General features: G+C 30.2%; 2 long non-coding RNA genes across 2 annotated transcripts; both read left to right on the top strand.

Annotated features, from left to right (window-relative positions):
- Positions 1-1,395: 1,395 nt before the first annotated feature.
- Positions 1,396-3,934, top strand: LOC149494804 (uncharacterized). The gene is made up of 3 exons (XR_016321852.1): positions 1,396-1,558; positions 1,887-2,002; positions 3,197-3,934. It is a non-coding gene; the product is annotated as an uncharacterized LOC149494804 (long non-coding RNA).
- An 832-nt stretch (positions 3,935-4,766) lies between these two features.
- Positions 4,767-5,431, top strand: LOC149494803 (uncharacterized). The gene is made up of 2 exons (XR_016321658.1): positions 4,767-5,038; positions 5,127-5,431. It is a non-coding gene; the product is annotated as an uncharacterized LOC149494803 (long non-coding RNA).
- Positions 5,432-11,731: the final 6,300 nt, after the last annotated feature.

Genomic DNA, 11,731 nt, shown 5'->3' with positions numbered 1-11,731 from the left:
GTTTAGCTTTCTTAAAGAGCGACCCTCTCTTTAAAGAAACAATGTTGTATATGATAGAGTTTATATTATTAACCATGCATTTGTAATAGTATAGCTGTTATTTTTTATTATTGAAACTGAAATTTACATTTAATAAATCATTTATGGTATATTTATAATTGTTGTCTTTTATCTTATATTAGTAGATAATTTGATATATAGAGTTTATTCTGTGCATAGAAGATTAACTCATTTTGTTCATATGAGATATCAAATTTGTTCACAATCTAAGGTGGAGTTGACAAACCATCAATATGATTTTAGCATAGGATTATATGTAGTTTATCTTGATTATAAGAATGATTAAATTCTAACTTCTTATGCTGGTGCATATTGTATGTATTGAACGTGGACCAAGTAGAGAATAAGTATTTTTATACTTACTAAATAAAATAAATTATATAGTTCATTAATAAATATATATTAGTTACTCTTAATCTTGATTTGATCGTTACTAGCAATGTATGTTATCTATTGTTTTGATTCATTAAAAGGGTGAGTTTCATTATGGCACAATAAACTCTGTGAATTGGACAATAACAATGTGCGTTTGTAAAATATTAATTTATTGATAGAGTTCATGTAGCGGTATAGGGATTGATGATACCCCTTGAAAAACTTATAAGTTTTCATTATGTAAAATCCTGCAGGTGGATTTTGTATCCAACACATGAAATAAATTAAGTGGAATTCTTGAAGAATTAAATTAAATAGTCGATAATTTAATTTAATTGACAGGTATCTATAATCTTAACACGAGGATTTTATATATTTTAATGTTAGGAGATTCGAAATTAATAAGGAGTTCAATTATGAATTTTTAGTGGAATAATTCATAATTTATTATAATAATATTTTACAGGTTGTATAGATACATTATTATTATAAGGTAGCCTTATTAATTTTATTCTTGTGGGAACCTGTTGTGTTCGTGTTATTTAGAAGTAATTAAGAGGTTAATTAAATTTAATGTTAATATTGCAAAACTTGATTTTTTATATATATATATATATATATATATATATATATATATATATATATATATATATATATATATATATATATATATATATATATATTAATTTTAATTGAGAAAATATATAAGAGACTTTTAGGCTAAACTTAGACGTCAGTTTTTTATTATTTTCGTTTAGCCTCTCAATCGTTCGAAGAGAACCATCCTCGGGTAATATTATATTCCAATAAAAAAGAAAATGGGTCATGCTTTGAACTATACAAAAGGATGTGTATATTATATGTACATAAGGAGAAGGTTAAAAGTGTAAAAGCATAGGTTCCAATTTTAAGTGTTCAGTTGGACGAAAATGAGTTTGTCTAATGAGAGAGAGAATTGTTTACAACTGTACGCGAAGGCGAGGAATTGCCAATAGCCTTCTACAGGAGGTGGAAGAGAGGAAGAAAATTGCGAGCAGCCATAGAGAGTAGTCGGTGAAGGAAAGAAGAGAGAAAATTTTGAGAAATGGAGAGCCATGAAGAAGCAGCAATCTGTTAACAACAGGTAAACAATCTCTGATTTTATGTTCGTGCTCAATCAAATTGATTACGATCCTAGTATGTGTTACTGTGCCCTAGGGTTTATAATTCTCATAGTCCTCAACTTAGGCTTTCTTTGAGATATGAAAAATATGAAATGGTTTATCATGGGTGTAAAAATTATATGGAAGAATGGAATGCAAGATAGTGTTTAGGTAGGTAATGAGTGAAAAAAATTAATTGACATCAGATAAATATGAATTAAAGATTATTATAATTGTTTAGGTTTGTATAGCTACCAACATGGTAGGATAGAGGATGGTGACTTACATATGGTTTTTTGTGGAATGTAGGGGGATGAGGCAAATGGCAACCACGACATTATTTCTAATAGTATAGATGTTCCAATCCAATACAAAGTGCAGTGGGACAAAGGTTGTGAAACTGGCAAAACAAAGACTACAAAGTGGTAAGAGTTTTTAGCCCTTATTGTCTTTAGTTGAATGGTTAATAGAGGTGTAATTCAATATGATGTTTGTAATATATTTGTATGTTGTAGAGTCCAAATGTACTATGTAGGCTTTGGCTTTGCGAGCATTGGTGAGGGAGTTATTAAGGAGGATAGATTTGATTTAATTGAATGTCCGACGGATGGACTGTGTAAACTGAGTAATTGTTTAGATGAATGGACAATGATTACGACAGATGGGATAAGTTGTTGTGAATTGCCCGATGGATGGGCTTTGAGAATGTATTATTGAATTGTGGTTTAATCGAATTTTAGGGGAGATTCTACTGAAATTCTGACAGAATCTAGGCCAATCATATATAATAATTAAATTAATAGGTTCATTTAGATTAATTCTATACCTTGATATATTTAGAATAAAGTCCTTTATTTATTTATTAGTATTATTATTTATTTATTTATTCATTTATTTATTTTCAAGAATCAATTATTATATTATTATATTATTTTATTATTTATACTTTAGTATTTATTTAAATTGGTATATGAATGTTTATATGAGCTTTTGCATACTAGTGTTGATTACTTGATATGCTCGCATTTAATTACAATGTTTGGTTATTTGTGTTGTGAAATTTGCTATGCCTTATTTGTGTGGATTTGGGATGAAGTGGGTCACTATGAGTTTGTGAGGACGGTCTTGGAAATGATGAAAATATGGAATTTGACCGTCGGCCAGGTATGAGGAGATCGACGCCCCCGTGTGCACCTGATAATATGATATGGGTGATACATGATGATGTGGCATGGATGAGAGGGTTAGTCAAGTGAAGATTAGACTTGTCGGCCATGTATGGGATTAGACTGGTCGGCCATGTATGGGGATCAGCTCTTTGGTGCACACGGTATGAGAGAATGGGTCATGTGGTATAATGTTTGTAAATGTTGTTGTTATGCCATTGATGTGATTATGTGAAGGTGATAATGTTTGTGATTATGTGAAGGTGATAATGTTTGTGAATGCTGTTGTTATGCCATTGTGTGTGACTGATTGCGTGATCATATAACTAGTTGTGTGATAATATAACTAGTCGGATGACTAGATTGATATTTACACATCCGCGTGATTGCGTGTGTTGTGCAATAATTAATTTCATTAATAAACTCACATGTCCTTGTTTTAATTTTTCCCAGGAAGTAGATTTTTCTTTACTCGGGTAAAGCTCTGTGTGTAACAGCCCAGACTAACCAAAATATTGTCCGCTTTGGGTCACAAGCCCGTACCCTCCTTACACCCTGGCCAAACCACCCAAAAGGTCTCTTGACATTTTAAGGTTTGTCCAGACTTATGTACATCACTTGCACCTTGCACTTAAGTGATGTGGGATTCGCCTAGGGTGTTACATTCACCCCCCTTCAGGGCTCAGCGTCCTCGCTGAGGTTTGCCCCACCACCGGACAAAGGAACAAGGCTTGGGCTCTGATACGAAGCTGTAATAGCCCAGACGGACCAAGATATTGTCCGCTTTGGATCACAAGCCCAGACTGACCAAGATATTGTCCACTTTGGATCACAAGCTCGCACAATTTTGTTCCTGGGTGCCGACACAAGGTAGGCCCGTACCCTCCTTACACCCTGGCCAAACCATCCAAAAGGCCTCTTAACAGTCTAAGGTCTGTACATATTTATGTACATCACTTGCACCTTGCACTTAACCGATGTGGGATTCGCCTAGGGTGTTACATTATAGTCCTTCACCGCAAAGCTAGAAAAGAATCTTTTACTTCAGTAATTAATTCATTAAATAGTTGTATGTACGAGAACTTATTGTATTTAGCTATTAGTGAACTCTGCAGTTGTAGAATTGTAATCAATAAACTGATGAGAATGCTTGAATTTGCTAGCCCAAATTATGGATGTAATGTATTACAATTGGGCCCGAACTATGAAATGTTTAATATATTAAATTTGGGCTGAAATATAATATAATTATGAGTTTTATTATGTGTGGCACTATGGGCTAGCAATTTGAAATTCTTATTGATATAGTAGAATTTTACGGTTTCGGTTTACTACGGGCCTCAGAGGTCTTAAGCTTACTTGGGACCTAGTGCCGGTCCAGTCCATAGAAACGGATCGTGACTGAATCCCACCTCTCCCAATACTCAAAAAGATCCTAAGATTTTGCGTGGTTCATAATTCTTATATTTATCTTGAAAACAAAATTAAAGGAATTTTAAGAGCCTATTTATTATAGTTGTGTGTTTTTAGATTTTTATTTAGTAGAAATTGAAAAGAGGTTCTAGTCTTTAGAATTGCTCTTTTTTTCTTAATTTTTTTATGTTGTTAAAAGTTATCCCAATTATCAAATATCTCTCCCATATTTAACCATTAAAGATTTTAATTAATAATAAAATTCTAAAATTCCAAAGTCTAAGAATAAAATAATAAAAAAATTCGCACTTTAATCTTTAAATTTCAAAATTATAATAACCCTTAATTATCTTGTCTACAATCAATTGAATATATGGTACCTAAAAAGTGCAGATAAATAACTAAATAATACTAAATATCTTAGATAGTATGTCATACAACAAAATAATGGATAACTGTGACTAAACTCTGAGCCGGATTAGTCAATCTCTGATAATAGAGTCCGGATACCGGTAATTCAAAAAACTTTGTCATGGACTCTTTTGTCCGTTTATTTATTTATTTTTTTTTTTTCAATGAACGGTGAGAAATGCCCGAATAGCCACTTAGATTAGTTTGGTGCGTGAATAGGCTCATACACCACATAAAACATTCTCATAATTGAAGTTGTAGGGAAGCTTTTGCCTATAAAATGACTCTCTAGCTAGATTCAGTTGCTCATTCGCATAGATCAGTGCAATCCAAATAAGAGAGTTTAGAAAGCAAAAAAAAGAATTCCTATATCGATCCGTTCATGGCCCTTGCGGGTAGCACCTTCTTGCCGAAGGCCACTGTCCATTTGCCAAACTTCAAGTCATACCAGAGAAATAAAGCTTCTACTATGTACGTTGATCTTCCACTTCTGATTTCTATTGCTGTTCATTTATATATACTTTCATATGACAGTTTATTTTGAGTTTTTTTGGATCAGAAAATGTGCTACGAATCGATCTGCGCCACAAACAAAACATGAAAAGAAGCCTCCAAAGATCAATAGCGTTATGAGAAGCAATGAATATAGAGAGAAGATTGTTATGGCTTCTAATGGGTTGAACGCTGTTGAAGAAAATAGGCAAACTGAAGTACTGCATGATTCTAATGCTATCACTGTAAAGGCTAAAGCTACAAATTGAAGTTGGTGCTCTTATAAGAAGAGTTTCTTATTTATCACCTTCATTTGCATCTGTGTTTGTATGCTTTACTTATCCATTGAGATGAAAGGACAGTTTATATTTACTTGGCTGCAATTGACATCAAAATCACACTTGAAACAAAATCACAGCGCCTAACGTTGAAGAGTGAAGCTAAATGAGAGCTGGTATAATGTAATAAGAATCCAAACACTTCTATTACAGTGTAACGTCTAATAAGCTAATTTAATTCACCGAAGGACTTACCTAGGCCAGTGTATGGGCGGCTCTTATACCAAATTAATCAAAAACAGGTTTTTTTTTTTTTATTCAAAAGAGGGTATTTTTAATGATTCAGTGGGGAAAAAAACAGTAACAATATTTTTAATTAGCTTCAGTACACATGACCACGATTTCATTTCAAACCAAAACTGAATTGAAACTGAATTAGTCAAAATTGGCACTAAACCAATCAAATTGGTCAATGGTTATTATTTTCAAATCGAAACCGTGTATTTAAGGTTCGATCTGATTCTTCAGTTTTTTGAAACCAAAACCGGTAGTTCCAATTTGAAACCTTGAAAAACACGTTCTCAAAAAAATTTCAATTTATTGTTTTGTTTTATTATATTTTTTAAATAATTTTTTAAGAATTATTATTAAATTGGTTTAGTTTTTTTCAATAGTAATATCTATTATTATTATTATTATTATTATTTATTCATGCTACAAATCTAAAAGACAGTTTAAAAATAAATTATTTAATTTCAATTTAAAATCGTAACAAAGCCGAAGTTGATGGTTCTAAAACTATCTTAAAAACTGCCTAAAAGCGGTTCGGTTTTAATTTCACATTTTTTATAATTAGAAGTAGTGGCCGGTTCTCCGTAATCATGCTTAGGCTTGGGGGTGTATGCAAGTCTTATCCTTTAATCTATACATTTCCCACATTTATTATTCTATCATAATCTTCTTTTGTTTCTGTCAACTGAATCCCAATTTGATAAATTTATTAAATAGTAATTATATTAGTATATATTAAAATAAATTTATTACAATCAACCAAAATCAGAACAAGTTAACACCAATAATATTAAAAAAAAGACTAATTTTATTTGTATTAACATGATAACATCTCCAATTTCTAGCAAATAGCAAACAGCAAACAGCCTTGCCTTTTCATATCCACAAAATTCCCATTGTCAAAACCAATTGATGTCTCAAAAATCATGCCACGAGGTCCTTGACCAACCTTTCAAATTTAATATAAGAAGATCCATTAGGTTTAACCCTTATTTGCTTCCCTTTCTTTCCTTCCACCCATTCTGTTATAACCCATTCAAACTTTCTTTCCCCTCACATCACCTATCAATCTCCATGTCTCCCACTTTCCACTAGAAACAAACAATTTTTCTGTTGGTAAGCGAAGAAAGGCCAACAATAATGGCACTCCTTCACTAATACTTTCAATAATTGAATTCCATCAACAATGTGTCAAAAATCCTCCTATTGGAATATGACCCAGCCCTAATTGACTCATTGTTCTTAAGTTTCCAATGTTTATAGTTAATTACTGTTTATCCAATTTTAATGTACTAGCGTTTCTTAATATAAAAAATCAGTAGTTGTTATATAGTCTAAATCACTTTTATAATATCAATCAGGTGGTGGTTTGATTGGTCTTTTCACTTATATGAGGAGTCGAGATCTTGAGTTTGAGTCCTCTCGACCACAGTTGTTTTTACCAATTTGATGATACAATAATTTTAGATTATTTAATTATAGTAGTGAATAAATAATTTTTAATTATGTATTCAAAACATGATCCTGACGTAGCAACTAAGTAGTGTATATATAGTTATGAAACACTTAATTAATGGATGATGACTTATTTCATAATTTGCCTATAACCTGCCCTTGTTCGTTTGTTTCTATGTACTCTCATTCACCTACTTACTCATTCCTTTCTATATAGGACTCTTAATTTATGATAGGGCATCCAATCTTCTAATTGGGAAAAATATAGTATAATCCATGCGATTTGCGAAATACAATTAATTCGTTCTTATCTTTTTTAAAATATACTAATTTTTCCTATCTTTTACTTCTGTTATCTTTCTCTTCAATTTTTGCATCTTTTATCTTAAGTTAACAAGAAAACACAAAGGTCAAAAGAGAGATACTAAAATATCATACCAGAAAAATTACAGTAAAGACCCTATGGTTTGAAAAATACAACTACTTCGTCCCTGTGTTTTTAATAAAAATAGGTATTTTCATCATTCATAAGGTACTTAACTGAAAAAATGTAAAAATTGGACGGAAGTAAACTATAAAAATATTTTAGTCTATTTTCTAAAAGATAAGGACGGACTAATTGTATTTCACAAACCGCAAGGATCATACTGTGTTTTTCCCCTTCCTATTTAGTTTTCTTGTCCATCTTTTAGGTATTCTTCAAGGTTTAGGATTCCTATTTAGTATTTTCCTATTAGGTCTAACGATTTAGTTAGACTTTCTTAGTTTACATATTTTCCTACTCAGATGGTTTTATTAATTTTAGTATTTTTCTTATTTAAGTTAAAGACTCCGATTAAGGAGGTCATATGTCCTCCATAAATATGTGGTGCTATAAAATCTTTATGCATTCATGCGAGAATAATACTACTTGTTATTTTCAAAAGCATAATGGAAATAACCAAAATGATAAAGCCGAAGGAGATTACGTACAACGATAGAGATAATAAAGATTCTATTTTTTTCAAATCACAAGTAAGTCAATAATCAAAATGATTTTAGTGATGATGAAGAGAACTTAGTTTATGCAGCACAACAAAATTAGCCAATACAGATTACCAAAACAATTATAGGAAGAATGATGAGTTCAAATTAAAGATGAATATGCCTACTTTTAGCAATGATACAGACATTAAGCCTCTGTTTGTTTCGGAAAAATAATTTACCTTCAGAAAAATTTGATGACTTATTTTCCGTTGTTTGGTTACAATTTGGAAACTAGTTAAAAATATTAAAATTTTAACTTATAAGACCATAATAATAATAATAATAATAATAATAATAATAATAATATAAATTTTGTATTTTAGAAATTTTATTATTAAATATCAGAATATTGCAAAAAAAATTATAAACTATAAAAGTCGTCGGTAACCAGTGGTGGTACCGAGAGTGGCCGGTCGTGGTGGCCATTGGTGGTGAACGATGAGTGATGGTAGTGACTACCGATGATTAATAAATTAACAAAATATGAACTTTATAAAGTTATAATAAGTTTGTCAAAGTCCGCAAAATGTTTTGCGCTTTTAAAAATAGGAAGTCATTTTCCTTAAAATGACTTAATTTCTGTTGACCAAAAAAATATTTTTCGTTGACTTATTTTCCTGAATACCCTGAACAATGAAAAATTATAAAAAATATTTTTCTGCAAATTATTTTATGAAAACAAATGGAGTCTAAGGAGTTCTTGGATTGGTTAATTGAAGTTGAGGGATTCTTTCAATATGCCAATATTCCCAAAATTAAAAAATTGAAGTTCTTGCTTATTGATTAATTAAGAGGTGGAACATTTGTATAATGAGATCATTTGAAAGAAACTACACTACAAGAAAATTGGGATATAGCTACGGAATTTTTTGTAGCTAAGTTTAATAGATCCATAGCTAATTGCATATTGCTACGGAGTAGTTATGAAATATTTTCGTCCCTAAAACACTTGTAGCTAAAAATATAGCTACGAATTTATAGTACGCAGCTATTTAGCCACAAAATAGCTACCATAAATCTGTAACAATAAAGAGTCCAATCAGTGTCTAAAAATGTGTAGCTAATCTGTAGCTACATATTCGGTCTCTAAATGGTAGCAATTAATGTCGTAGCTAATTGATAAGCGAAATATTTCAAAATGATTTCAGTATACAAAAGTATAAATGATCAATTGTATGATGTATAAATTGTTCTAATTGTTCTCTATTATTATTGATTAAGAAATCCTTGCGCAAGGTAGAATGGAATTAGCAAATTAGAATTGAAATTTCATTCAAAATTATCAATGGTTAAGATTAAGAGAACTAACATGATTTAACAAAGCAGACACACTTCATGCCTAACTACTAAATCAGAATATTAATGATGAAGGGATACTAATTACATTGATAAATCATGCATCGAAAAATTAAGTCAAACCTCTTTGACTTTTCAAATATTTGGGTAGTCAAGACACATTATTAAATAATGTACTTGACATTCAAATATTAATTAATTAATTATATTTATATTTATCTTCAATATATTTGGAACCTAGTAAGGTTATACACATGAGAATGGATATGGGAAAACGAAAACTAGAAATCGAATCATGTATGATTTGATTACAAATAAGTTTTGGGACAATAAGGGCAAAATTGTAATTTATATTTAATTACAACTTTACCTAAATTATTAAGTATTGACTTAATTGATTTATGTCTAATAAATTTTAGATTAAATAAACCTAATATTTTAATTATGATTGATTTATTTAAATAGTTAAATAAATAAACATAATTGATTAAATTGAAAATCCTATTACTATATGTATTATGATTTATCTATTTAAATTGTTTAAATAAATAAATAGGCACATAAATATTTTAGTTATAATTTATTTATGTAAAAGGTTTAAATAAATAATTATAATTTATTTATTTAAAACCTAAGATTTTCATATATAAGGTTTAAAAGACAGTTTAATAAACAGTCGTTGTTCATAGCTAAAAAAATAAACATAGAGTGTAAGATAGCTAGCACTATCACACTCTCTAATCTTTCAAACCTCTAAAATAGTTTTAGAGTTTTTCGATTATCCATTCATGTGGATACTACTAGAGGTCGAACACTTGGACAGCTTGTGGTTTACAACTGCGTAGATCGAAGTTTCGAAGAATCTCCAAAACAGATATCCTTCTAAACAATTTAAAAACTTGTCCCTTTTTAATGCATTTATCCCGCTTTAACTGTTTAAACAGATTCCTGTTGAAATAATTTCTTTAATTATAATTATTTTAACTGTTTAAATAAATTCCTGTTGAAATAATTTCTTTAATTATAATTATCTTATTCCGCCGGTTATTTTTGATATTGAAACCAACACATCCATGTCCAAAGGGTTACTGCAAAGCATCGTATGATAGCTACGATGCTCTTTCCAACTAGTCCAAGCCCGGCTCGAAAAGCACTAACGAGACAGTGCTCGCAAAATCTTTATCTCTCCTTGCTTTTCTTGTTATGTTAAGGTCTTTTTTTATTGGTCATTCTCTATTGCATGTTGACTTTTGAAACTCAGATTTCTTCTTTTGCATGAAGTAATCAATTTTTTCTCTTTTTATTTTAATTTTAATTTTTGATAGGTCATATAAAAAAGGAGATTCAGATTAAAATTTTTTTAGATTTCAGTTTACCAATTTTGATATAATCAATAAAAAAAGAAAAATAAAATAAAAAACTATAAATCAAGAACAATTGTTTAAAAAATAAAGAAAATAGATTGCATTATTTGTTCAACTAGGAAAGAGAGTGTTCTTACTGCTGTAAATCTCGATTTTTTTTTGGGATTTAAGGTAGCAGCAATTTAAGGCAAGAGAGGATGTTGCTTTTGAGTCAGAGGAGGAAAGAAAAGAGGAAAGAAAAAGAATATGATATGGCATTTTTTATCACTTTGCCAAAAAAATAATTCTAGTAAGCTTTTAACTGAAATATTATAGGAAAACTGGTTAATAGACTTTTTTTGTTACTCAAATAAAAGTTCATGTATTTTTAAGTGGCGAAATGAAACATGGGGACAATCAAGAAATAAAATTATAGTTTATAGATGAAGAAAAGAAAAGTTTTTACAAAATTAATAAGAAAATAAGCAAAGTTTATTTATGGGGAAAATTATTATTTCGTCCCTGAAATTTTACAAAATTAACTATCTCATCCTTACATTTTTATATATTAGATATCTAATTTCTGAGATTTAATTGTGTCACATTAAATGGTTCTGCTATCCAAAAATAACTATTTTTTCCGTTAAATTACGCTAAAAAGTAAGAGAGGAGAGAGTTTTTTTAAAATGACAAATAGTACCCTCACTAAAATCCAGAATGGCCATGTCTAAGAAACCATTTCATAGCGTTCATTGCCAACCACAAATGGTTGCAGCCACCACTATAACCATTGCTACCAATAAAAGAGACAATCGCCTTTAAATCTCTCTACCCAATACCATACATTTGAGACAATCGCCCCTATCATTCAGAAACCCTAAACCCTAAACCTTCTCCCTTACAATTGAGAAACCTACCTTCTCCCTTATCATTCAGAAACCAATCAAGATTAACAAAATTAGGCTTCTAATTATCAAAGAAAC

The sequence above is a fragment of the Jatropha curcas genome, chromosome 7 (assembly GCF_041381405.1).
Source record: "Jatropha curcas cultivar XTBG-Jc1 chromosome 7, XTBG_Jcur_1.0, whole genome shotgun sequence".
NCBI lineage: Eukaryota > Viridiplantae > Streptophyta > Magnoliopsida > Malpighiales > Euphorbiaceae > Jatropha > Jatropha curcas.
This window is presented reverse-complemented; position numbering and strand designations above follow the sequence as displayed.